Source organism: Sorex fumeus, unplaced genomic scaffold (genome assembly GCF_029834395.1).
Source record: "Sorex fumeus unplaced genomic scaffold, SorFum_2.1 ptg000083l, whole genome shotgun sequence".
NCBI classification, from domain to species: Eukaryota; Metazoa; Chordata; class Mammalia; order Eulipotyphla; family Soricidae; genus Sorex; species Sorex fumeus.
In genome coordinates, this window is record NW_026606140.1 from 9,559,091 (window position 1) to 9,569,421 (window position 10,331).

A 10,331-nucleotide genomic window follows, 5' to 3' on the forward strand; every position below is an offset into this window, starting at 1 on the left:
GGAGGGGAGGGACAAAAAACACCTTTGGCAAGAGAGACAGGCGCCGATCGAGGAGTCCACTGAGTCACACAGTCTCACACCCCCACAAACTAACACGCTCCTACAGCCCCACACTCCCACACACTCACACCCCAACAAACACTCCCACACTCTCACACTCCCACTCACCCCAACAAACACACTCACACCCCAACCAACACTCCCACACACTCACACGCCAACAAACACACACTCACACTCATACCCCATCCAACACTCCCACACTCCCACACACTTAAACCCCAACACACACACATTCACACCCCAACAAACACTTGGGATCCCCAAGAAACACCCACTCACACACAACCAACACTCCCACACACTCACACCCCAACCAACACACACTCACACCCTAACAAACACTCCCAGACTCACCCCAAGAAACACACACACTCACATCACAACCAACACTCCCACACTCTCACACTCCCACTCACCCCAACAAACACACTCACACCCCAACCAACACTCCCACACACTCACACGCCAACAAACACACACTCACACTCATACCCCATCCAACACTCCCACACTCCCACACACTTAAACCCCAACACACACACATTCACACCCCAACAAACACTTGGGGTCCCCAAGAAACACCCACTCACACACAACCAACACTCCCACACACTCACACCCCAACCAACACACACTCACACCCTAACAAACACTCCCAGACTCACCCCAAGAAACACACACACTCACATCACAACCAACACTCCCACACTCTCAGACTTCCACCCCAACAAACACACACACTCACACCCCAACAAACACTCCCACATTTCCAGAGCCCCCCCCCACACTCACTCCCCAACAAGCACTCATACCCTCCCACAGCCCCACACTCACACACACTCAAACTCCAACTTACACACACTTACACCCCAACCAACACTCCCAAACACTCACACCCCAACCAACGCACACTCACACCCCAACAAACACTCCCACACTCTCACACTCCCACCCCAACAAACACACACACTCACACCACAACAAACACATCCACATTTACACAGCCCCACACTTACACACACTCATTCCCCAACAAGCACTCATACCCTCCCACAGCCCCACACTCACACACTCACACCCCAACTAACACACACACTCACACCCCAACAAACACACACACTCACAACCCAACCAATATTCCCACACTCCTACACAGTCACACCACAACCAACACTCCCACACTCCCAACGTCCCACACTCACACTCACACCCCAACAAAAACACACTCACACTCAAACCCCAACAAACACTCCCACACTCCCACAGCTCCACAGTCACACACACGCACACTCCAACCAACACTTGCACGCTCTCAAACCAACAATGACACGCTCTCATTCCCTCACAAACATGCTCACACCCCCACCAACACTCACATGCTCATGCCCTCACCAACACTCTCACAGCTCCACACTCACACACTCACATACACACACCCTCATACATACATATCCACACTCCGAAGCACACACTTTCATACATTCACACACACACTCCCTCGCATGCCGCCCACCCCCACCATGCAAACCAAGGGCGATTCCAAGCAGCCTCCCCGGCATCTGAAGGGCGACAGCAGGCCTGGGGGGTTCCTGCGGCCAGAGCACAGCTGCATGTGGGAGCCCCAGGCTGTCCACACATCCCTGTAGGGTCCCCGAATGCCACCAGAAGTGGCCCCGCCTAAGAACCAAGTGAAGTGGCCTGCAGTCCCCTCAGTGCCTCCAGGGGCACCGTGCATTGCCCCAGGCTGTCTGGGGAGGGGCAGGAGGACCCACCTCGTTCCGGCCATGGCACCATCGTTCTTGTCCAGTGGCTTGTCCAGCTCCACGCCACACCAATCCCCCTTGGCAAAGTCCGTCTCCCTGAGGAAGCGCACCACACCAGCCGCCACACCTCCCACCTGCCAGAGGGACACGGGTCAGGCACCCTGGACTGCGCACAGTGCCCCCACCCCCGAGAAGGAACATTCTGGCTTCAGAGTAGGGATTTCCTGAAGAAACCTCAAAGGTCAAGGTGCCATTTCCCCGCTCAACCCCTACAGCGTGAGCAGACGCTGCTGCTCAGTGTCCATGCAAGGCAGCGGCGTTCACACCCACTCGCTGTCACTGGTGGCCTGGCTGACCACACCCCTGGGAATCTCTGACCCAGGCCAGCCACCTGGTGTGGCGAGGGGGTCACTGCCCCGCGGGTGTGGGAGCGGAGCCGTGGCAACCCCAACACTGGAGAACAATTAAGCCAGAAACCAGCTAAAGGAAAATGACTGTTCTCATATCTTAGCGGAGTTCGATTTTCCAGTTCTCCTTCACTATGCCTTGGCTTGATGCCTGGCCCCCGGGAAGCAGAGCAAAACAGAATCACAGCGCTGGACACTGAACGGAATGCTGGCAAAAAGGGCCAGAGCACCGGGGGAAGGGCACTTGCTTTGTGTGTGGCCACCCTGGGTTCAATCCTCAACACCCAAGATGATCCCCCTAGCCCGCCATTAGTGATTCCTCAGTGCAAAGCCTGAGTGACCCATAAGGACTGGCCCCAAAACCAAAAAGTCAAAACAGAAAGGGGGGGAGGGAGAGAGAGAGAGAGAGAGAGAGAGAGAGAGAGAGAGAGAGAGAGAGAAACCTCAACTAATAATGCCCGAGAGCGCGGTTTTCTTTTTTCGGGTCTGGGGTAGGACTGGGTTCACGTGCTCGGGGGTCACTCGCAGCACGAGGGGTAGCAGCGTCACCCAGGACTGTCTCTGCGAGTCCTGAAGTGCCATCTGCAAATGCCCTGGCACAGCCTCCGTGGCCAGGCGTGGGCCCTGGGCACTGTGAGTGTGACAAGGAATAAAAGAACAAGAGACAGGTGGCTGGGGTGGCGGCCCTGGGGTGAGAAGAGGCTGCAAAGTTCCTGTCTCACAGCTGGTCATTGGCCAAGAATTTGGCACAGAACATGCCGGCCCCAACCCAGAAACAGCCTCCTGGAACAGCACAGCTAGAAGCCAGTCAAGTCTCTCAAGACCCTGACATCATATCCTGGAAATATCATCTGCCCAAAACTGCTGCAAGCCTGTCTCCAGAACATTCTGTCAGAGCTCAGCTGGAGAGAAGGGAAGTGATCTCCCAAGGTCAGGAGAACCACCGCACATCAGCCCGGAGAAACTCTTCACAGTTGGACTCTGAGACACCACAGGACGGACAGAGTGACCTCCTGCTCTGAGACACCATAAAACTGACCAGAGCGACTGACTGTCCCGGTCTGAGACCACTGCCTACTTGTGAGCACAGACGGGACTTAGGGTCAGAGCTGGGCATTTACAGTGACACCACTGAGGGTCCCTGAGTCTCCAGAGAGAACCAAAGTAGCACGAGCAAGGGGGCAGTCTCTCAACTGCCAGTGACAGGGAGTGCCGGGGGCAGAGGACCATCTTCCACAGGCCTGGAGGCTGGAACAGCCATGTCAGAGTCTTCGAAGGGCTCCTCGGAGGTCAATCATGTAAACATTGGGGCCAGCTGGGGCAGAACCTAGACTTTCTGTGCACAGGGAAGAATGGGGCAAAGGGCCAGAGGCCCTTTGGAGAGCCAGGAAGGCACCAGCCCTACACGGGAGCTTCACTTCAGTGCCCAGAGGCCAGCCCCCACTCGCCACGGCCTCCTGAGCACGGCTGCATTAGGCCGTGGAGCGCCAAGCAAACCTTCCTTGAATTAGGAAAAAGACCAAATAAAGTGTTTGGGTTTTCTTTTTCCCCCTTCTTCTTTTGAAAACAACCCTTATGCTGGTTGTGTTTCCCCAAAAAAAACCTCAAAAACTTTTTTTTGAAAGGCGTGCTCTAGCTGAGGTATGGAGCGATGGAACAGCACAGTGGGCAGGGCGTTGGCCTTCCATCCACCTGCCCAGATGTGGTCCCTGAGCACAGGGCCAGGAGTCAGTCCTGAGTACCACCACCAATAAATGAATAACTGATCAGAGTTATTCACTGCAAAGCCAGTGGCGGTGTCTCCGCTCCCTTGTTCCAACGACACTGGTGTCCCTGTGTCCGGGTGTGGACGGTTGTGAACGCAAGTTAAAAAAAAAAGTCTTTTTTCTTCTTTGGGTCTTTGGGTCACACCTGGCGATGCTCAGGGGTGACTCCTGGCTCTGCATTCAGGAATCATTCCTGCGATGCTTGGGGGACCCTATGGGATACTGGGGAACCCAGGTTTGATGAGTGCAAGGCAAACGCCCTCTCTGCTGAACTACTGCTCCAGCCCCCCAAACAGTCTTTAAACCGTGTGTCTCCTCCAGCTCCAATTCCCTCCCCGTGTAACTCTTTGGCCACCACCGAACGCCGACCGTGACCCTCCAGGACCCTCCGAAGGCCACCCTGCGCCTGCAGGCGGGTCCCCTCACTGCTCTCCTCTCCGGCCTCCACCGCTCGGACACCGGCCTGGCGGTGGCCATCCCTGTGGTCCCCGGGAAGCCACTGGCTCCGGGCCAGCCCCCAGTCTGTCTGGACAGAGCCACCCGCCTCAGACGTCCCCAAGGGGACTTTTCCCGGCCGCTTCCCACGGGTTCTGAAAACGTTATTGAGTGCTTCTGCTGGGGGAGAACAGTTGTCTACAGCCAAGCGCCTCTGCTTTGGGGACCTGTGCAGAGGAATGGGCTTGGGGTGGCCTGGGGATGCCACGTGCAGGGACCTGGTGACCCCCACCAGAAACTCATCTCACGGAGGGTGCCTCCTCGCCCCCACCGAAGGCCTTCCAGGAGCTGCTCAAGAGAAACACAAGAGCAGGTGCTGAGTCTGAAGATCGAACAACCAAGTCAGCAAAACATACTGTTGAGAATGTTCCAGAGATGGGTCCCTACCCGTGGCCTACCCAGAATCCATACCCAACACCCAAGATGGTCCCCTGAGCCCTACCAGGAGTGATCCCTGAGTTCAGCACCAGGAGGAAGCCCAGAGCATGGCCAGGTGTGGCCCAAACACCAAACCACACACGTCTAGAGAGACGGCTCAGGGCTTGCGCACAGCCGGGCACGGAATGGCCCAGAGCAGCTCGGGGTGAGCCCTGTGACACCCCAAACACAAACATCAAAAACCAGAGCAATGGAACCGATTTCCAACTTTGTTCGTTGGTTTGTTTTTTGAGTCACAGTCAGAGTGCTCAGAGCTTACTTCTGGCTTGGTGCTCAGGGATCACTACGGGATGTGCTTGAGAGACTGTACATGGGACCAAGTCTTAAACCCCAGGTCAGAAGCGTGCAAAGCACGCGGCCTTCCCACAGCATGACCCCTCCACCCTCTTTTGGCTAAACTGGTAAAACTGGCAGCATCCCCGCATGCATCCATCACGCTGGAAACTGCAGGACCAGGCGTCGCGGTTGCTCGTGCTTCCACCCAAACCCCGAGTCTGGAAAAGGTGATGGACCAGACAGGTGAATGGACACCCACCCGCGACCGCTGCCCTCGGCACTCACCAGCACCCGGTCCCCGAGCTTCAGCTCCTGCTCCCCGTTCTTGAGGGAGCCAGCCTCCGAGAGGTTGGAGATGGACTCGCTGGCCGTCCTGGTCAGGTTGCTGATGTGAGGGGTGGCCGGTGCCTCCTTCGCGGAGGGCTGGGGTGCCTTCGGGGCGGTGGCAGGGGCCGGGGAGGCCGACAGGGGCAGTGTGGCCTGGGCAGCAGGCGCTGGCTGCAGGCCGTTGGTCTCATCGTCGGCTTGCAAGCTCCTGCTCAGCTTGGATGGCCGGGTGAAGATGCCCTTCAGCGGTTCGCACTGGAAGTAGCGCACACCCGCCACCGAGCCGTCGTTCTTGCCGATGGGCTCATCCAAGATGATCCCGGCCCACTGACCAGGGGCAAACTGGGTCTCCCCGAGGAACTGGATGAATCCAGGCTTGTTCCCCTTCACCCAGACTCGTTCCCCGACCTGGAAGTCGTCCACAAACTCCTCCTGCTTCTCCGAGGAGGGGGCGCTGGGGGTTTTCTCCCCAGGCACGGACTTTCAACGGGAGCATCCGCTGGAACAGCAGAAAGGGTCAGAAGGGTCAGAAGGGTCAGAAGGGTCAGGAAGGGCCTGTCCAGGTCCAGTTAAAGTGTAGTTGAGGGGGGAGGAACACCCAGCAGTGCTTGGGGCTACTCCCAGCCAATGACGGGGGCTGCTCATGGCAATGCCTGGCCGGACACGCCGTGAAGGGGACCTGCTTACCTACTGCAGCATCCCAGGCAGCAGTCATATTTGGGCAGCTGAGGGGAAATCTTTGGACACACCCCGTGATGCTACGGACCAAGCCAGGCAAAAGCTCCAACCCAGTGTCTTATCTCTGCTGTGTCCCCTAGCCCATCTTCTTTTTCTTTTAGGGAGTGAGCACCCAAGCCAGTCCTAAGGGCCTATTTCTGGCTCTGCACTCAGGGTCACTCATGGTGAGGTTGAGGCTGGAGAGTCACATGGGGTGCCGGTTGCCCTCCCCACTGTACTGTGGCTACGGCCGGCAATGAGGCCTTTTAGTCCAGGTGAGTCCACCTCCCTCAGCCTGTCCCCAAGCCCGGGTGAGGGGGCTAGCAGTTAGGAGGGAGCGTGTTGGTTGCCTCAGCTGTCACCAGTTGCCGTGACACTAAAGTCACAGAACGTTACACTCATGTGTGAGAGCTGTCCCCAGAGCCGCGAACGTGCCTACAGTTCAGGGAGCCCTTCCCGGGCGAGGAGTCAAGAGGGGGTTCCCGGGTGGGAATGACTCTTCCCTGGCCCGGGCTGAGCACACTTACCGGCCGAGGGCGCCTTCAGGGCGCAGCTCCCATGCTTGAGGATCTTGGTGGGGGCCTTCAGCCCGCTGGGCCTCAGCATACTCATGGTCAGGCGGTCAGACGCTGCCGCGGCCACTACCTGGCCCCGACCATCGAGCCCACTGTGGGGCCTTCTGAGGCGCACTCGTTCTCAGGGATAAATCTATGAAGAGCAGAGGAGAGAGTCTGTCTCAGGGGAGCGACCACAGCAGCTTCCGAAGGTCAGAGAGCTGCCAGTCAGACACTCGCCACCTCGAGTGCGACCCCCAGCCTCCCGCACAGGCCCTGAGCCCACCAAGTGTCATTCCCGCGCAAAAACTCAATCACAAACAGACAAACAAACAACTGCAGATTTGGGGCCAGAGGGCAGAGGGGACAGGTACTTGCCCTGCAGGCAGCTGACCCTCCCTGGCATCACACCCACCCCCAAACACATTCAGGAGCCAGAAATTGTCCCTGAGCACTGCGAGTGTCACTGACCACCTCCCCGTCCAGACACTGACTAGCCGGGAGGCGACTCAGCAGTGATCGCTGGTCTTGTGTGTGCGTGTGTGCATATGTATGTGTGTGTGTGAGAGAGGCCCGGGGTTACACACAGAAGCTAAGGCAAGCAATAGGCACACTTTTTTCTATGAGCTGAGAACTGCCAGGGAAAAGGGCCCAGCAAGACAGCGCCAAAGGGGGGCTGGAGAGCGATAGCACAGTGGGTATGGCTTGTGCCTTGCACGCGGCCGACCCAGGTTCGATTCCCAGCATCCCATATGGTCCTCTGAACACTGCCAGGACTGATTCCCGAGTTTACCAATTTACTGTTATTATAAGTTTTACTTTTTTTGACTGTGCTTTTAGATGATGTATGATGAGAAATTCAACATTAATAGTTTTGGATTTTCTTACCACAAAAAAATTAAATGAAGGCCCTCAACCATCAGAAGTTTATCATCCAGTTTGAATCTATTTTTCTTCACTTGAATGTTTTCTAGTTCTGTAAAAAATGATAAATAATGTACCATCCAGGCTACATGTATAATAAGAACTTCTATCATTGTATATATGCTTTTCATGTATTTTGCTCTGGAGATTATCAACTGTCTGACAAGTGAAAGATCTGTATCATTTGAAATTTTTAGTAATAACCATTATTGAAATTGTTTCACAAACTATGTAAAGCAGTATTAAAATTTGAGCAAACACGTGTCCTATATCTACTTTAATAAAATTATTTCTTTTTTGCCAGTGATAACTGATTATGCTCAGGTTTACTTAGAAAAGATTTTTGGCTAGCAATCAAGAACTATAGAATCAAATAAGTCAAACAGTTTCTACATTGAAATTCTGATACACCAATTTCTTTTTGTTTCTTTATGTTTGTGCCACGCCTGGTGATGTCTTAGGGCTTATTCATGGCTCTGCACTCAGGAATCACTCCTGACAGTGCTTGGGCAGACTATATGGAATGTCAGGGATTGAAGCCAGATTGGCCACCTGCAAAGCAAATGCCCTACCAGCTGCACTATTGCTCTGGACCTGTAAACAATTTTCTTAAAAGCGTTTATCTTGGGCTATAGAGATAGTGCAGTGAGTAGGGTACTTGCATGTGGCTGATCTGGGTTTAATCGCAGGAATCCCATCCAGTCATCTGTGCCCTGGCAGGAGCAATCTCTAAGTGCAGAGGCAGGAGTAAACCGTAAGAAGCACTGGGTTGGGGGTATGGTGCCACCAGCAGGTCAGTCTGTACCTGTGAGGCGAGTGCATCAGCAGCCTGATGGCGCCTTCAGACTTCCAGTTACCCCCAAGTTGCTGCCGTGCATTTGGCCAGACCCCAAAAACTTGGGGCAGAGTTGACCAAGAAAGTAAACAGGCAAAAGTTAGGTATGTGGGAGACACACCCACAAACCACCTCCAGTTCAGCTATATAATTGGATGCATGGCCTCTCTGGTTCCTGATTGAACTGCTTAACGGCCATGAACCCAGAGACTCAGAAACAAATCTCGAAACCCAATGGTTTTTGGCAGAGATGTGTCCAGTCTCTGCAGTAAGTTAGAGGTGCTGGGCCATGCAGGGTGGGAATAGATTTCATGCCTTGGCCTGTTCTCCCTGGCAGCCCGCTGGCCGCCATCCTCCAGAGGCCACTGGACAATCAGGTTTGAGCCCACAGTGACGAGACACGTAGGGCCTCACGGGATGGGGGTGGAGCTGGCCCTTTCCTCCCCAAGGAGACCCCCAAGTCATCACCCACAAACGGCTTCTCTGGCTTCTGATCGAGCTATTTAACGGCAATGATCTCTGAGACTCAGAAACAAATCTCGAAACTCAGCAACTTTTGGCAGAAATGCGTCCAGATTACACAATAGGTTACTGTTGCCGGGCCACCCCGGGGGGGAAAGGGTGCTGTCCCTCCACCTGCTCCCCTTTGGGGGCTCAGTGGCCACCATCCGCCAGAGGTCATTGGACAGTCAGGTTTGGGCCCACAGTGAGGAGACACGTGGGGTCTCATGGGATGTGGGTGGAGCCAGACTTTTCCTCCCCGTCTCAACGTGACCCCAAGTCGCTGCCCATGAACGGCCTCTCTGGGTCCTGATTAAGGTGCATAATGACTATGATCCCAGAGACTCAGACACAAATCTCCAAATCCAGTGGCTTTTGGCAGAAATGCATCTGGACCCTCAGTAGGTTACTTAGTAGGTTACCCTCAGAAATGCATCTGGACCCTCAGTAGGTTAATCGCTGGGCCATTCCAGGCAGGAAAGGGTGCTGTCCCTCTACCTGCTCCCTCTTGGCGGCTCGGTGGCCGCCATCCTCCAGAGGCCATTGGACAGTCAGGTTTGGGCCCTCAGTGATGAGACATGTGGGGCCTCACGGGATGGGGGTGGGACCAGCCCTTTCCTCCCCATCCCAGCAAGACCCCTAGTCACCGCCCACTAACGGCCTTTCTGGCTCCCGATCAATCTGCTTAACGGCCATGATCCCACAGACTCAGGAACAAATCTTGGAACCCAGCAGATTTTGGCAAGAAATCCCTCCAGATTTAATTGTTAAAATTTTGGAATTTCAAAATTACGCAGCCACTACTACAACCACGCGACATCATATGTTATTCATAACCAGAAATAGAAAACAAATTGTCTACTGTTACCTTTTCAGCAGCTCTGAGTGTTGGGGTACAACCCCAAATAATAATGGTGGGTCCAGTGTCAAAATATTGAATGTAATCAAAGTAGAGAGAGTGTAATGTGAAAATCATCTCTCCACTGGTAGGGGGAGGGTGTGGGATGGGGGTATACTGGGGTTTTGGGTGGTGGAGAATGGGCACTGGTGAAGGTACGGGTCTTTCATTTTATAACCAAGATTTAAACCCGAAAGCTTTGTAACTGCTCTCATGGTGATTCAATAAATAAAATTATAAAAAATGAAAAAAAAAGAACCACTGGGTGAGGTTTAAAGGCAAAAAAAAAACCCAAAACAAATAAAACCTCTATTGCATTATTGCAAAGCTTCATAACAAATGTAGCCTAAAATGAATACATTCAGTG